The sequence below is a fragment of the Prinia subflava genome, chromosome 5 (genome assembly GCF_021018805.1).
Source record: "Prinia subflava isolate CZ2003 ecotype Zambia chromosome 5, Cam_Psub_1.2, whole genome shotgun sequence".
NCBI classification, from domain to species: Eukaryota; Metazoa; Chordata; class Aves; order Passeriformes; family Cisticolidae; genus Prinia; species Prinia subflava.
Window position 1 is genome coordinate 53,212,581 of NC_086251.1, and position 12,954 is coordinate 53,225,534.

The 12,954-nt window shown below is 39.2% G+C and overlaps 1 protein-coding gene across 4 annotated transcripts in view; it reads left to right on the forward strand.

Moving 5' to 3' along the window:
• The window catches only part of TRAF3 (TNF receptor associated factor 3), a 70,004-nt gene that overhangs the window by 15,559 nt on the left and 41,491 nt on the right, over window positions 1–12,954 (forward strand). The window lies entirely within an intron of this gene.

Below are 12,954 nucleotides of genomic sequence, written 5' to 3' on the forward strand. Positions count from 1 at the left end.
TTCCACTCTACTTTTTCTGGAGTTTAAAAATAAATTAATACTTCTAAAAAAAAGTTAGTCCTGTTTGCCTTCAGTTTAAGCTTTAAATTAGGAATGGATAAAAGAAGTGAAACGTGCTCCTTTCAACTTCTTGACACGAACGTAGGAAATTCGTCAGTCCTTCAGGTGAGTGATGGGGGCTGTGTCTTTGGAGAGGAGCAGCAGGTGATGCTCTGGGACTACTCCGTGGCTTTTCCCTTGGAACAGGTACAGCTTTATAAAGCTGGAAGGTAGAGAGGCTCTTTCAGAATTCTCTGTGGAAAGGGATAAAAATTAGGCTTTTTGCTGCACTATTACTAGACCGTATGTTAAGCACTGTGACTAAGAACTTCTTGCTGGTAATAAATTATGTGAATTAATGAGGGTGTTTATATACAGAAGTTCATGTTCTTGTCACAATAAGTTCTTTTTGTAGGTTCAATTAACAGTATAATAAGTCCTTTTTAGGTTGTGATCTAGAAGTAGCATCTGAAGGGTGCAGGAAAAGGAAGTAGTCTGCTGCAATAATTGGACACTCTTTTGGCCTTTTTCTCTTCTACTCTCCCACACAGGACTATGAACAATTTATGAAGCAGACTTGCTATCTCTCTGTAAGATTCTTTTTTTTCCCTTGGCACCGTCTTCTAAGTTGGTGCTAGAGGTTTGGTGGTGTTTTCCTAAGAAATGTTGTATGCCTCTGTGCTGGTATGTGAATGCCTGCCAGAAAGCAACTAGGCTACACATGGCTGTCTTAAAGTAATTTTCACTGTTCTGAAGCAAAACAGGTTAAGAAGTGTTAAAGTGCTAGTCTTAGACTAACTGCAGAAACCAAAAAAATAATGAAATATCTTATTTTACCATTTATGTTTGATTTTTAGGGGAAAGGGGTATTTTTGGTCCTTCTTGTCCCCAACTTTACCAAGATATAATTGTTTTTGTGTTCCTTATTTCTAGTTATTTTTTCACTTTTGACTGTTCCTAGCTTAAGACTGGAGCCCTATTATACAAGGTAATACATATGAAGCGATGGGAACTTGGTAGGTGCTCAGGTAAGATCAGAGAAAGGGGATTTGTTCCTCAACAAAGGAGAATAGAAATATCCAGTAGTGCTTTAAGTCACACAGAAAGTCTCTGATAGCTTCTCTGATTTTGTTCTTTGTTTCAAAGCCAACAGGCCCCTCTTTCCCCTTTTCAAATTTGTGATCGTGTTTTTAAAATGTTGAATGTCGTGTGGTCTGCAAACCAAGGAAGGGATTTGAAGACGACCTTTAGTGGTAAATTATTTTCAGTAGGTTAAAAATTTTAAATAAAACAAACTAAAACTTTGGGAGTCTAAAGTGAGTATATATTGTCCACTACAGGAATACCAGTGTTAGCTAAGCCATGTTAGAAGAAAAACTGTAAAATTGCTGTTTCAGTGCATGAAACTCAGGAGCCCCTGCAAAGAATTAGCAAAGGACTTGTGCACAGCTTTGAGAAATTAATCTTCTTGGTGGAGGAGTGAGTAGTAGTTGTGTTCATTGTATCTGAGATATCTTGCCCATTATATTGGCCTTTTAAGGGAAAAGAAAACCTTGAAACATGCCCCTAAAATCAGCCAGCCTTTGCACTGCTTTGAGCCATACCCCCGAAGGACGCATCTACCTCTGAGCTCTCCCATTTCCTTGCTGCTCATCCCCATGTGACACGCTCTGATTGCTGCCTGCTGCCCCTCTCCTGGGGACTGCACAGAGGCCTGGGGAGCTGCCTGAGCTTTCCGTGTCATTGCCAGCCTGAGCTCAGCCCTGCCTGATGCTCCCGTGAGGCTGGACCAGAGGAGACTGGGCAGGATGCTCCCCAGGGAGGACCTGGCTCTCCAGGAAGAATAGGTTGCTGATGGCAGGCAGCTGCCGTGAGCTGGAAGATCTGGCCTTGAGCCTGGCTCTGTGGGATGCAGGAGGAAGGAGGGTGGAAAACAGTGCTGAGCCTGTTGTTTCAGATGAGCCAACAACTGGCTGACACACTGAGGGCTCCCTTTGCTCTTCAATGCAGCTGTGGAGAGTGGAGAGGCTGGAGGTAACTCAAATCATAGATTAGACTTCTGGTGTCCAGAGAGGCAGTGGGCATAAATTAAGAAGAAAAATAAAATTCTGTCTGAATACAAGAAAAGCATTTGACTGGGGGTGTGCTCAAACACTGCAACAAGCTGCCCAAGGGTGATGGTGGAGGCACTCTGCAAATCCTCAAAACCCTGTGCTGGGCAGCTCTGCCTGACCCTGCCTGGGCACAGGGGCTGGCCTGGATGCTCTCCAGATGCCCCTTCCAGCCCCACCGCTTCTGTGAAAGCTTCTTAAAATTTGGATGTATTCTTTTGCTGCTGTTGTGGAACACTTGGGGAATAATTACAAATGCCCCTGCTGGGCACTTGTCTCACAAATACTACTGTTGTGTAATCACGGCAGTTTTAATTGTATAGGGAAAGCATCCAAGTGCTAAGTAGTTAATTGACTAAATTCCCCAATTTAAGCAACAAAAGCGAAAAAAATCCACCAGTATCTCCTCCTTCCCTGAACCGAGAAAACACCAAAACACCCTAAACCTTAAAAGACATTTTGGTTTTAATCCCTTAAAGTACTATGGTTATGAGAATTAAAGGTAGCTTTATGATAACAAAATGGCTTATTATTTTCCCCTCATTCCCTTGAGTCTCGTACTTGCCACGAAGTACCATCCTCAAATTATCCTGTGAAAAATGAAATAAAAAGTAGGCAGGAGCATGAGAGGAGGAGCAGCAGAGAAAATGCTAAGAGATCCCACCAAAGTCTGCAGTTTATGCCTTTCAGCCCACAACTAGAAAGTCATGAGATGATTTGGAAGAACTTTGCTGTCGCTGTGTTTCTTTGGCGGGCTCTTTCAGCCCTCCCCCGGTTGCATTTTGCACAGCCCTCAGAAAGACTGCAGTGCAGTAGTTGGCAAGGAGGGAATTACTAGGAGGGAAAATCAAGCTGTGGTGTCTCCTCTTGCAGTGTGGTGTTGCTGAGATCTGCATTTTGGAGAAGGTAATGAACAGCTGCCTTTGGGTTTCCAGTTCAGAAGTCTGGAAGCTTGCAAAAAAAAAAAAAAAAAAAAAAGGCATGTGGAGGATAAGTTTTCATTAAAATGTCCCTAGAGTGTGCATGGCATGCTGGACCGCCGCTAAGCTTATTGATGCAGTGATTTGGGTTTTCTTCTTGATACAAAACACCTGCAGTTTCTGCCTAATACTTTGTTTTTAATCCTCTGTGCTCAGACAGTGGAGAATAAGGTAAGGTACTTTTTGTTGACTAACATATAAAGGATAATGGAAGCAATTTCTGTATGTTGTAGCATGCAACAATAACTGTGCTTGTTGGAAAGTAAAAGTTTTGATTGCTTTTTTTATTGCTTGTAATTCATTGAAATTCTTTGTAATAATTTCTCTGAATTATCTAGTGTATTCAAGTTGAGAAACAGTTGTGTACTTCATTAGTATTAAAAGATTTTTTTTGTAGTCAGTTTTTACTTTGGTTTTCCAATATAATACGGAATTATTTTCAAGATCAATTACTTTCAGTTGTTCTGAGAATGTTCCTCTTTTTACGTTAATCTTAGCAGCTAAATCCCCAACCCTTTCTATGTCTTACCAATATATTTGGATTTTTTTTTCATGCCAGATTTTTAAGGGCGTAGCACTGTCATAATGCTGCTGTTCAGCTGTGGAGTGCACTTGTTTAGTAAGAATGAAACTTTGGAGGCACCTTAATTCTCTGTGGTTTGGAAGGGGTTGGTTGGTGTCTTGGGAGGGAAAGGAGAGGCTGAAAGTGCAAAACTCCCTGCACCAAATTTGGGTTTATACCTAAGACTATGAAGGAGCAGTGGCCTAGGTTCATTGATTATAATTGGTGTCTGAAGTCAGTATGGGAGCTAAGAGTTTTAGAATTTCAGGGTTTTGCTGACTTAATATGCAAATGTTTAGTACAGAAATTTGTACTACGTTCATGACATCTGTAAGTATAATGGGCTGACTTGTACTTTTTATACTGTTTTGGTGGGGAAAGCATACAGTTACAGATCTCCTTTTTGTTTGAGTAAGCATTTATTCCTGGAGTTTTCTATAAATCTCAGTGCTGGGCTTTTTTTCCAGGTACTGTGTTTCTAGAATGAGCCAGATTGGGCGTTCATTGGCCTGTGTGTGTCTTACCAATATCTGTCACCACTCACTAGGCATGTTACTTACTACGATTAGGGTCCAAAGTAGCATTGCAGCTACTTTGTTAGCAGCTGTAGCCTTTCCTTTCCACTTCCTGATGACCAAAGGTGAATTGTAGCACGTGACTAAGATAAAAAAAAATCAGAAAGCCACAAACCCCCTCAGTTTTATAGCTGTGGAAGTTCGTGGCGTTCCTCCTGACCGGCTCGATGTTCCCTCGCCCTGGTGTTACGAAGCCCTGTGCTGCAGCCGTGGCAGCGGGAGCAGAGCCCGGCGGGTGCAGAGTCGGGTGAGCATTTGTGTGACTGTGTGACATTTTGCAGCTGGCTGTGTGACCATTCCGTAGCATTTGTGTGACCGCTGAGGCCGCTCCGTGTGCCAGGATGGCAGCGGGGAGCGCGCTGCCGAGCCGGGCCCTGCGCGCTGCCGCCCGGGAGCGTCGCCGCGCTGGCACCGCCGAATAGCCGCCCAGCCGGGCCGCTGCGGGACTCGGGGCTAGGTGGGTGCAAGGTTCACTGAGCAGCTGAAATCCCTGTGAAATGTGCTTTTGTGTCTTGTGCCAGGCCAGGTGAGGTTACTGCTGTGTGCTCGCAAAAAGTTGGCATTGATGTGTGAAGATGAGAGGGAGGCAGTGGAAACTCCAGGCCTTGTGTAGTGGTGACCTGGGTGTTGTGGTAGCATTGGTTGAACTTTGCTGTCATATTTAAGAATGCACATGGATAGAGATTGATGAAGATTTGTATTAATTAGGCTCTGGGACCGTTTTCTTCATTTTCTCTGTGCTTGTAAAATTTCCAGGATCAAACAAGCTTCCCCAAACTAAGTTGCTTACTTCTAATGACCTCTTGGAATATTGTCATACACACACTCTGCAGAGCACTTAAGGAATTTCCCAGAACTGAGTTGGTATTTTCAAGTGGAATTTATCAGACTTTCCAAGAAAATGGCAGTGCTTTGAAGATTTTGTACAGTCTGTAATGACCCTCAGTGTTTCTGGGTGGAGAAGTTTTTGTGTGTGCATGAAAGCAAGAAATATTAGCTGTGATTTCAACTGTGCATGTCCTCCTTTAATGCTATTTGGTCAAAGGTCCTTTGTGAGCAATAGTGGAGGAGAAGAAAACAATAGTTTAAAAATCATGTTGATATATTTTCTGTAGTGTTCTTTGTTATTTATCGTACATTTAGGTTATTTTAAAAATTCATCATTAAGGATTAGTTTGATGGTGTAATGAAACTCATGAAGTAACTTGATAGATTCTGAGAAGCCTGTTACAGGGTTTTTGAATGAAGATAATGTAACCCAAACTTTTTCTTTCTTCAGGGCAAAGAAAGAAACCAGGCAGACTGTAGCAAAGCTCCCTTTATTGGCAGGAGTAAAGAGAACCCTATCAGAGCATTGAGAAAGCCTATTCTTCTTTCTTCTCAAGCTGCGGATCAAATGAAATTCGAATAAAACAAAGGAAATGTAAGCAATCAGAGAGTCTTCCAGATTTGGGGGAGGTGTGGGAAGAAGAGAAATATACAGATTTGATCAAGAAAGCTGTTGCATGGACTTCAGAAATCAAGAGCTTTTATTTAAGCTAACAACTCAGTGTTTAATATTAGTCTCTTCAGTTGTCTGTGAAGGAGAATTGTTACATGAGAAGGAACATAAAATACCCAGACTGATAGAGTGCCTGTTAGCAGGTAATTAGTGAAGAGATTAGAACAGTAAGAACAAAGGCTGGGCAAGAACTGTAAAGGATTTCAACCTTTATGGCGTTCTGGCAGCATCTGTGATACTGAAGAGGTATTTAAATGGGAAAGGGTCCTGTAACCTGTTCTTAAGGTGAAAGGTTAGATCCTAAGAAAATAGATACATTTCATGGAATTGTGCTACTGTGAGTTTGGACACTCCCCTCTAAACTTCTAATGCTTGTAGCTTGATTTGTGTGTTACCTGGAGCTGTGTTCACACACAAGGCATGTTCTTTAGTGGCACTGCTACTGCTGCTGTGGCTCTGCTGTGGTAAATCCTTCCTTTTGTGTTCAATATAAGGTTTTTTGGATCCTGGGAAAATTCTCACATTTGTCAAACATGAAAATTGACAGCATTGGATAAACTCTGAAGGAGATTTGTTTGGAATTACTGTTTGATGTACTTTGTCTCAAAGGTTTCTTTTGCCTTTTGTTTGAGTGCATGGCTGAACTGGGCTGTACTCAATCCAAACTTCATGAGCTTGCTAGGTACTGGTTAGGAGACAAATTGCTGCAATATTTATTAAGGAAATTGCGATTTTAAAAATTTTTTTATTCCTTTCTCCTAAAGCATGAATATTTGGGTAGAAGAGAACATTTTACCTCAGCAGTCTTACTACTGCCATGAAGTGCGTGCTTGGAAATCTGTTTTGCTTTGGTTTTAATTCTAGTCATGCACATAATATTTCCTCCTCTAGATCAAAAATGTAATACAATCTTTTGTGAGAATGAGCATTTATTTTGATGACCTTGGTCTGTATTTTTATGTGCAATCCTTTCAGCAATTCAGCACTGCACTGCTGGTATGATGAAAATAGATTTTCACAACATATTCTCCTGGCATCTGTGTTGGTGATTTTTGTGTTTTGCATCGAAGTAAGACTTGAATGTGGTAGTGGAGGGCTTGATTGAAATTACTGGTCAAAACTGAGCAGATGAGATGAAAAAAAAAGGGGGCTATATAAAGGAAAGTATGTGAGTACAAAAAGTTTGTGCTGAGACGATCTCTTATGTGTCTATTACATTCAGCTTAGGCCACTTTTTTAAAAAAATATGAAGATGGTTTTAAAAATCTGGGTGATGACATATCATTAAAGATGTAGAATTTTCTTGTGGGAAGTGAGAGAAACTTAGGATTGTCCTCTCTTAGCTGAACTTAAGATATAATGGATTTGCCTTAATTACAGCTGTTGCCAGCCCTCTGTCTTGTGGTAGTGCTCTGGTGAAGTCCCACACAGAGACTGTTTGGATTGGTAACAAAACCCATCCTTGTTCCAAAGTGGAATAGCCTTCACCAGTCAAAGCTATCACCAGCACAGCTGTCAGTGAATAAGTATAACTCTGGTGCATTGAATACCCTGGAGAATAAATTAGCAAAGTGGTAAGACCATATAAAGATAGAAATGCAGTATGAGTTTAAATATACCTAGTTTAATGATTTCTTTTTTCCCCTGAATAACTGTCTTGAAAAATGGAAAAGTGTTTTTAGAAGCCCCAAGTCAAAGAAAACTGACCTTTTGACACTATGACACTTGTCTAACCTGTAGAACTCATTATTCTGAGATAAAACTAAGAATTTGCTGCTCTTGGCGTCAGAATAATTGCTTGTAAATTTAGCAGATGTATAGAGGAAATAGGAATCATGCTTAACACAATCTTTGGAGCTACCTTCCCCCTCTCTTTTTTTATCTATCCACTATCACTATTTTTTTTCACTAATATATCTACACAGCATCTATTGTAGATGCTGTATAATGATGGAAAAGAGTTCCAGGAACTGGTTTGAGCCTGGCATGATGGATCAACATTACAACATTTTTAATGTATTTTGTGACTTTATGCTATATTGCAGGAAGTGCATTTATATATATTCTGAATTGGATTAAATTTGACACTCCTTTGTGATCTTCTAAAGGCAGTCATAAAATAACTTCCAAAACAGAAGCAGGTTGAAGAAAGGATTCTTCTCAGAAGCATTTATAGTGTTAAGGTGGTAGTTATCCTTATGTAGAGAGATGTAGGTTTGTCTTTAATATTATACCTAGCGTTTTCAGGTCCTGAAATTGCTTCCTAAGATAATAAAGCATTCATGTACAGTTTTGTTGGAAAGTATCATGTAAAAAGAAACAATCTCTTATGACACTTCAGAAGTGTGGGCAAGTTATTTCTTTTTATCCAGACATCTAGGAGGGTTTAGAGTGGTGACAAATTTTGCTAGAAGAGTCCAAAAATAATACTTCCTACTGAGGTAGAATGCTTCAGGCCAGGGATGCTATAAAAGGTAAGCAATGTTTTGCTTATTATACAGTTTAGGGAGAAACAAAGTGATGATTCTTAAAATCATGTATTGGTGGGCAAAAAATCCAAACCACTGCTGTAATACTGGAGGCTTCATTGCCTAGATACAAGTTATTTGCAGAAAAGTGGGAATCAGCACTCTTTCCTCTGAAGCGTCATTAGCAGTGCAAGATCCTATAAGCTCTAATCTTAGGACTTAAGCCCCTTACTCTATCAGTGAGTGTCCTCTGCATACTTTTAAATCTGGCATTTGCTCCAGTTGTAAATTATTCTTTTCATTCTCCATATCTAGACTGTGCCTGTGTGAATCTTCATAAGAAGCAGATAATTCTTTGACCATAAATTTTCCAAAGAATCTGAGTGTTCTCATTTAGTTTCTAGTGCAACACCTGGAGGCTTTCAGGTTTGAATTTTCAAAAATAAAAATGCACCTTTAAAGGTTAGATTGCCATTAATGCATTAAACAGAATTGCTTTATTAAGTATTTATTTGGTAGAAGTGAACATGATTTCATTAATATTAACTAAAGAAGCCCTCGGGCGATAAGCATGCCAAAAGAATTTTCAGCTAAAACTGTCAACTTCATGTTCCAAATCTGAAGACATCTCTTTAAGGCCTTGTGGATGGTGTGGAGTGCACCAGTTTTAGTGTTTCTGAAACAGCAGCGGTACTGTACAGTTTTATCAGAAATTTCTTTGAAATGTTGCTGTCATTTTTGGCTTTGGTGTAACAGTGATAAACACTTGGTTCTGGGTAGTGATGTGAAATCAAGGCAGAGAAATTCATAAATTACTTTTACAAGCTCTATATTAGGTATGTTGTAGAGGGATAACATTCTCATTGATTTTTGTTAATTCTCCTAATCCAGTGCAAGAGAAGCCTTCAAAGGGACCTGGGGTTTTTTGGTCCTTAGTAGTACCCTGTCTGACTCAAGGCTGTTCTTGAGATGTCAGTGATATCTATTGATCTGAAACCTCCAGAACTGCAGTTGGTGTGAACCTGCAGGCAGCAAATAAAACATTTAAGCTTGGCAAGACAAAATAATAGCATTGTTTGTTACCTGGTGAAGTAATCACAAAGAAGGGATACAAACTGTGAGAGGAATGAGAAAATTGCATGTAGGTTCCAGGTAAAAGAGTTTTTCATGACACTTTACAGCTGGAATAGTGAATACTGTCATACACCAGCAGGCATTTGTGTCTTATGTGGACTTGGCTTCCAGTGGCAGACTCCTAAAGTGTGTGTTTAGTACAAGAGGAAGAAACATAATCCTTCCTTTCTTACATTGCTGGGAAACATGTTTTCTGCATCTAAATTTTCAGGTAGGGAAAGCACAGCTTCCTCCATGTACACCTTAATAAAGGTAAGAATAGTTTTAGATAGCAGTGGATATGGAGTTGTGATTATGAATGCTGTGACAAGTCTGGGTAAGGGGTCTGTGACTTTCTCCTGAAAATTCAACTTCAGTAAAACTTTTTTACTAGACATGTAGAAACTGGAATGTACTTTAGTATAACTAGGAATTCTAGCACAATTGGTGTAGAGAGGTTTTAATTTTATTTTTTTTTAAATTTTATTTCTTCCAGATTCTGTTTTAAGATGTAGTTTGTGGGTGTTTTTTTTTTTTTTTTCATCTAATGAAGAATCTTAACAAAACTCCCACATTTTTCCCCAACTCCAAGATGTTGGTCATAGATAATACAATCTAAACAGTGAAGTGTACAGTGTAGACATCAAAGTCACTGAAGTTAAACCTGCTATTGCTTCATTAAACAAGTGGACAGTACCTTTCTGTTCCTCACATTGTGATAAATACAATATAGGCAAATGAAAAGGGAGTTACTGTTACTCTCTTTTCCCCCTTTCCTTCCTGAATAAGAAGTAATGGATTCAGACAAAGTAGAAGACATCATCTAGAATGGTGGGAAATTTCACTCAGGATTAGTGAGAGGTTGAATTCTGTGCATGAATAAATGTCTTCGATGCAATTTGGTGTTCAGTAAAATACTCTGACAATGTCACATGCTATGTTAATTTCTAGAGTTTGATTAGTATTTAGGGCAGTGTAAAAGAGTCTTTCTTTCTTACCTGTATTCACTGGGATAAAATGGAAGAGCAGGAAATGTTTAAGGAGAGTTAATTTCCATAAAACACAGGTTAGATAGATTTTTTTGAGTTTTGGATTTAGGCTTAGAAAACTTACTTTAGTTAGAGTGGAAAGAACTTCATGTCGAGATACTGTGTTTTCAGTTTTCTGGTATGGTCATTTCTAGTTGCACAGCACTTCATTCCAGTATTGAGTTCACAAAGTGCCAAGCCATACTTGAAGTTGCATTCTGTTTCATTTACCAGATTGCTGTAAACTCTGCTGTGTTCAGAATTTCCTGGGAGGACTGTTTTTGTTAAAGATGAGCTGCATTTTCAAATTAATTAAGTAGTATTTTGTAGGTATTCTTGAGAAGGCAGTTTTGCAGTAATTATTCATAATAAGCTTCTTGAAGTGCTTAGAATTTTTTCTTTTTATTTGCTGGTCTCTGACACTTTTGCCTTCACATACTTTCTTCTAATTGTAGAAAATGAGGTACTGTCTGATTTTTTTGTTTTTACCTTTGCTGAGATTTCAAGGCTGGATTCATTAAGAGACAGCACAGATGCACTCTGTCAGGAGTTGGCAATGCAGAAATATTCTTCATGCACTTGGCAGACAGCAGTGTAGATAGGTAGGCTCTGATTTGAGGAATATCTTCTGCTCTTCTGATAGACTTGAAATTTTCTTGGATTTGAAGGTGAGGATCTCTTTGACTAACAGAAAGGAAAAGAGTAGCATTGATTGATAGGTCTTGGTTTAAGAACAAAGAAAGGGTTGACAAAAATACTGCAGTAATTCTTTGATTCCTACTTGATGATTTCAGAGATGAACAGACTTTGTTGTCTTAAGTTGCTACAATTTATAAGAAAGTCATTCCTGATTATTCATGCAGATTTTTCTTGAAGGCAGACCTTGGGAGGAAAAGGGGACTAGACTAGGTCACTGGAGGTTGAGACATCATTTTCTAGGACTGCATGCCAGGGTCAGAGCAACTGGGACATGCTGTCTGCCTTAACCCTTGCTGATCCTTGCTAGGGTTTGTTGTGGCTGCTTCACATGCCCTGTTGCCCAGTCAGAAGTGGGTATTGTGCTATAGTTGGGGTTTTGGGTGTCTGTGATTTGGCATTGCCACTTGGATCATGTGAACCAAAGACTTCGGTGCTGTGCAGCAAAAGTTAAAGGAAGCATTAGGCTTGCTGTAAAATGGGAATGGGAGGAAATCTGGATTGATGGAAATAGCTTTCCATAAAAACGGAGTATTCCAAATGCAAATATAAACTGGTTTTTCCTAGTTCTCTCTTCAAAGCACATACAAAACCATTTTGAAAGAGGAAACTACCTTTGATTTCAAATATGATGATATTCACGGCATTTCTGGGAATATTTTATCTGAGTGTGTTTCTTCTGTGGAAAATAGAACTTTTCCTTTGTAAACAGAGCCAGAAGTTAAAAAAGGCAAAATTTCATAGTGTTCATCCACTTCCCCCACATAGGACTGTCATATGTATCTCAGTCATGGACTTCCCCTAAACAGCAGAGGAAGAGATTAAAGTATACTTTGTTCTGTGATCATCTGATCATCTTTTGATCTTTCCTGTTCTTTATTTGCTTCTACTAAAAATCTGGTATAGAAATAAAGATCACAGCTGGGGGTTAACTTCATAGGTGAAACGCAGTAGCTTTGTCTAGGGGTGCATGAGAGAAAAGAGGAAATGTACAGGAACTTGAATTGGAAATTCAGAAGAATACTCATGGTGAGCTTGGACATAATTTCTCTTATCTGCTGTCTTGTGGCCCAGGCTTTCAATGCTTAGGAAGTCTTTTGATTCTTGCACTTCAGATGACTTTATACTGTATTTTGGTAGCCCAGGGAGATTAGGAAGTAATTACTGTGAGCTGTAGATAGCAAGTGTAAGTCAAAATACAAACATTTTATTTTTACTGCTGCCTCAGGCTGCATCTTAAAGCTGTTTTGGCAACCCATGTGTCACGATTCAAAGGAATGCTGTAAACTTCCGAAAAAATAGAGTTGAACATAGTGTCACAGAAAAATCAGATTTCCTTGCACTGACTTACTTTTTCTGCCTTTTTTTTTTTTTTTTTTTTTTTAACAGATAAATTTTAAGTCCTTTGAAAGTTGTTGGGTGGTTTTTTTCCTCATCTAGTGAAATAGATTTTAGACTAAATGTTAATTGCATTCAGCATATTATTTGATAGTTACTAAAAGTGACAGTCCCTGGCTTCTTGGGCATTCTGAACTATGGTAAGACTGTGTTATTATTTATAAATGTTATATTCTAAACTCTTAGTGCTGATGTAATTAACTTTCCAAGTCTGTCCTTTATTTAGAATCTTCAGGTTTGTTACACTGAGCAGGAGGGAGTCGATGTTAGAACTCTTCATGACAACATAGCCCGGCAGACTTGCTAAATGGAGGTCCATTGTACAGGAATGCTGTTTTGTTTAATCCTCTAAGACACTTCACATGGGTGTATAGACTCGTTTTTGAAAGACATACAGCCAAGGAAATTGATAAAAGAATAAAACAATACAAAACATAACTTACCTTCCATTTTCAGCTCTTCTGTCATCTTGCGTGGGAGATA